The sequence below is a fragment of the Nematolebias whitei genome, chromosome 5 (genome assembly GCF_014905685.2).
Source record: "Nematolebias whitei isolate Nwh7 chromosome 5, NemWhi1, whole genome shotgun sequence".
NCBI classification, from domain to species: Eukaryota; Metazoa; Chordata; class Actinopteri; order Cyprinodontiformes; family Rivulidae; genus Nematolebias; species Nematolebias whitei.
Genome location: NC_056502.1, coordinates 2,119,244 through 2,124,149, shown reverse-complemented (window position 1 = coordinate 2,124,149; position 4,906 = coordinate 2,119,244). Strand labels below are relative to the sequence as shown.

The window sequence follows — 4,906 nt, the reverse complement described above, 5'->3', positions numbered from 1 at the left end:
TGTATATATATATATATGAATGAATGAATGAATGAATGTTTCTGTTCAGTGCCCTGAGACGACTTCTGTTGTGAATTGGCGCTTTATAAATAAACTGACTGAAATCTGCATCTAAAAACACTCCAGCAGGCGGCGTCATCTTACCAAACATGTTGTGTTTGGATTTTATAAAACTGTTGATAATAAATAAAATGTTCATTTTGATCTGTGATCTTAAATAACTGGAGTTAAAGGCAGCTCAGAGCTTCAAGCTGATTTAATGTTTTATATGTTTGAGAAAGGTGTAGAGGCAGGGCAGCCCCTGGGACCCCAAAGTCCCAGGTTCATTCCCCAGTCCTTGCACATCTCGTGGTGTCTCTGAGCAGGACACTTTATCCCCAGTTGTTCCCCGGGCACTTTCTGTAGCTGCCCACTGCTCCACCTGAGTGTATCCCAGGTGTGATGGGTTAAAAGCAGAGAGCCAATTTCGTCTTTGTATGGGAACATACAATGATGACAACACATCATCATCATCATCATCATCATCATCATCATCATCATCATTATTAATAAAAGGTCAGATGCAGAGACCAGTTTACGTCAGCAGGTGGTGCCTCTTTATTCACATTTAATTCAAACTTCAACTTAACTGGAAGAAGACAGAACTCCCTCTGGGTCCAGTGTTTGCATCCGTCAGGACTTCAGAACCTTGGAGTTCTGTTCCTGACTGAAGGAAGGACAGAAACGGAACTGGACTGATGGATCAGGAAGATACTGCTTTAAACAATTCTCCTAATCAGTTCGAACCGTTACACATGCAAGAGCCATAAAAGGCAGTAATTTCCTGTTTCAGTAGTTTAATTCCTGGAAACATGTTGAAGAACTGGAAGCCTCCGTGTGAACATCCAGATCAGAAGTTTTCATTTCAGCTCAGACTTTTGGAGATGGGACATTTTTCATTCATTCAACCTTTATTTCTACAAGTTAATCCCACTGAGCCTCAAGGACTCATTTACAAGAGATCATTTTAACAAAGAGGGATGGCAACAGTAGACAATCATAAAAGGAAGCATAGAAATTGAGAATAACAAGTGGAAAAAAACGGTATAAAAAACTAGAGCTGCACCGATCCAATACCAGTATGGGTACCGATAATTTAAATTAATAAAAAACTTCTGGATCGAGTATCGTGACAATGTGACCGAGTTACGAGTCACCAGTTAACCAGTGAATACTGGGTGCAGTGGTGGGTACGGTAGTTACAGCCAGTTATGAATCTTAGTGCGCCATGATAGACAGCAATACCCTCGTCTGTGCATCCGTGCACTTGGTGAGCATGATACTTTGAAAAGTTAACAACTGTTCACTTCCATTTTGATGTGTGGCCACATCGAGGCGTAAGAACGCTCACTATCAACAACTGGGTCGCTGCGTCAAAATCCAAAATGGCCACCACCATTTTTATATGTAAACAGGCCGCCCGATCATTTCAGGAAACTGCTTTCTAGTTTTTATGTTGCTGAAAGTATAGTTTCTTCAAACGGTCGGGGTGGCCAAAGCTTTATCTATGGGGGCCACCATTGCACCCCCAGGCTCCTCCACTGACCCTGGTGGTGATAAAATGTCTCCCTCCAGGATTCGTCTCTCTGCTCTGCCTCGGACAAGAAAAAACCTCCCTCCCCCCCTCTGTTCTTCTCCACTTGAATATTTTCAACAAAAACATTTAGGTTTACTTCAGTCTCTGCTCAGTTCCAGTCCAGAAAAACACTCATCTCCAGAACTACAAACATTCACTGTTCTAACCCCTCAGAGACGGGGGCGTCGCCGTCCCCCTTGTTGAATCTGCTTCTTTATTCATTGCAGGAAAATCTCTGCAGAGGAACAAAAAGAAATGAGAGAATCTCCAGGTTTTAGTTTCAAGTAAAAAAATCCATAAAACTTCAAAGTGCTCGTTCATTCATCCATTCATTCGTTTGTTCATTCGTTCATTCAACCTTTGTGTCTGCAGGTTACTCCCATTGAGCCTCGGGGACTCATTTACAAGAGAGGCCTGGTTTAAATGTCAGCGAGGTCAAATTAACTGAAATGTTTCTGTGAAGGTCTGAGTGGTATAAACCTTCATGGAAACTTCTGCAGAGTTTTGGTTCAGCCTCGATGAACTAAATGTTTTTACCTAGTTCGTGAGGAAGAGGAAATGTCAGGCTTAAGATCAGAAACATAAAATACGTGCGCGTGAAAACAGCTGACGCTTCAGAGAAAGATGAAGTGAAACGGACTGAGAGGAGTCGAGCGTGTCGGAGGAAGTGAAGCACGAGGTCGGCGCCGGCTGATTGTTGATCCTTCACTTCCTGTTTTACCTGACATTAACCCTCCTGCTGAAGTCTGCATCTGCTTCCTGTCTTCTCTCCTATCAGGTTCATGACAGGCCTGCTCCTCCCACTAAGCCCCTCCCCCCTGACCCCGCCCTAAACCCCTCGCCGCAGGTAACTTCACCTGAACTCGCCACCGTGTGTTCACGTGTGTTTCAGGTGTCGCTGTAGCTCGTCAGCTGTTTGTCTCGTTGTTGTTGTTATTGTTGTTGTTGTTGTTGTTGTTATTGTGGTTGTTGTGATGACGATTTGTTTGTTTTTCATCAGAACTAGCGTGATTTAAAGGAATATTTCATCAGTTCTGGAGACCTTCAGTCTCTGTGAACACAACATCTTTAAAACCTAAATTAAGGTTTTTATTCTTGTTTTCATTAAAGTTAATTAAAGTTGTATTTTTAGAAACATTTGTACATTTTTAGTTAGTTTTGTCTGAAATCTCATTTTGTTCTTGGCTTCTTTTTAAACCAGAATTAGAAAAGATGAACACCAGAAAGTCCACACTTTATTTATTTTATTTATTTATTTTTTTATGTTGGCAGTTTTACGACCTCAGAAAAAACAACTAACGTTTAAACGTGGATGTTTATTTCATGTCAGGTAGAAGTGGATTAACAAACAAAACAGCAGATGAAGAATATAAATGAAATTTAAAAACATTAAATCACATCTTTAGACCAATCCTCTGATTTTTTTATTCTATTAAAGTAAACAAATAAAAATAATATCTTCGGAAACGTCCATAAATTTAAAGTGATTATTTTTATTTGTGCTTAATGTTTGTTTTTTTAATAATTTTTGTCCCTGTTTGAATATTGATTTTTTCCTCAAACCCACAGTAACACAAATAAAATGTAAATTTCCTTCAAATCCTTTATGTAATGTTGTTTCTCTAATAACAGCCAGAATATAAATTAGTTGTTTAATAAAAATAATTTAAACGAAGCAGCTCTTTAAGTTCGGACGGTCAAACTCCTGCACAAAATGGTGGAACTGTCCCTTTATCTGAAGGGTCACCAGCTGCTCACGTCTCTGACTCGCTCTTCTTCTTCTTCTAACTTTTATTTCTGCTGCTTCAGCTGGTCAAACATCGACCTGCCCCCCCCACCAAGCCTCTGCCTCCCGACCCCCCCACCCCCACCAAACAGGTACAGTCCTCAGGGTGTCTGTCTGTCCTGTCTTTGTCCTCGTGTCTTCAGGTCAGGACTTTGTCTTCATCAACAGGTGTCCTCTGTTTATAAATAGTCTAATACACCTGTAGTGTTACCTGTGCACGCACCTCATGCACGTCAGATCTGTAACTTTCTATTCATCTTTTTTTTTTAGTCCAGAGAATTAAAGTTTCTGACAAATCTTTTTTAACAAACATTTTAACCCTTCGCTGTCTGCTCTGTCTTCCTCATCTTCTTCTCTTCTTCCTCACTAACATTTCAGCTGCTGGTGACTCGACCAGCTCCGCCCAACAAGCCCCTCCCCCCTGACCCCGTCACACCTGCTCAGGTATGCTCCGTGCTGCTGGCAGAAGTTGTTGGACTGGGATGGATCTCTTTGATTTAGTTTGGTTTAATGGAGCAAAGGGCATGATGGGAAATAAAACTGAGGCGTTCAGGAGCAGAAATGAGTGTAGGACGTTTCAGTTGCTGCTTACACAGAAACTCTCGGGTCAAATAAATGATTCAATCTAAATTCAGTTTCCTTCCTGGCTGGTTTAAGATCTGCCCTAAGAAACAAACTAACAGAAAATCATCAATGTCCAATAATCAGTAATAATCAATAATTAGCTCTTCTGTTAAACAAAACAAAAACCATTTTATCTAAAATATTTTTTGTTTTTAGGTTTCTGTTCCACTGAAACCTGTGGTGCCCAAGAAGCCACGCCCCCCAGCCACGCCCCATAAACCTTACCTGCCACCTCACTCGGGCCTCCTGCCGCCCGCCGGCTTCACCTCCAGCAGCAAACCTGCCGCGCACGGAGCCGTCGCACCTGCAGCGGGTCCATACAGGTATGACCATTCACTCCAAACAGAAAGGTTTTAAAACTTCTAAACTTCTCTCTGGAACTAAACACCTGGTCCAGGTGGAACCACCTGGTCCAGGTGGAACGCCCTGGTCCAGGTGACTTTCTTGAATCCCAGTGAAGTGGATCTCCTCAACAGTTCTCCTGGGTGTTTTGGGACTTGGGCAGCTTCTCTCAGTTTCAGTTGTTCTTGAACCTTTTCAGAGAAACGTTTTAAACTCTAACTTCAGACGGAAACGCCTCCGAACTGATTAAGCACAGTTGTTGACTCAAAGTTTAAATCTGAGGTTTGGTCTGAGGCGTGATGAAAAAAGACCCACAGGACAGCTGAAGGACTGAGACCCCTGGATCAGGTTCTGATGGTTTGAAACATTTCAGCTAAAATTCCACAAATTTAAAACTAAAATGTCAAAGAGCAGAGTTCATACCTGCTAACGTGCTCGAACTCTTGCAGCTTGTTGCAAACGTTTCTACAAGCATGTTGTTGAAAAGACAGAAGGTGTCCTCCTCTGGTGGACGAGCCAGGACAGGTGTCCTCTTCTGG

The 4,906-nt window shown here is 42.0% G+C and overlaps 1 long non-coding RNA gene across 1 annotated transcript; it reads left to right on the top strand.

The window, feature by feature from the left end:
• Positions 1-3,445: 3,445 nt before the first annotated feature.
• LOC119409786 lies at positions 3,446-4,363 on the top strand. The gene is made up of 3 exons (XR_005186799.1): positions 3,446-3,493; positions 3,780-3,845; positions 4,182-4,363. It is a non-coding gene; the product is annotated as an uncharacterized LOC119409786 (long non-coding RNA).
• Positions 4,364-4,906: the final 543 nt, after the last annotated feature.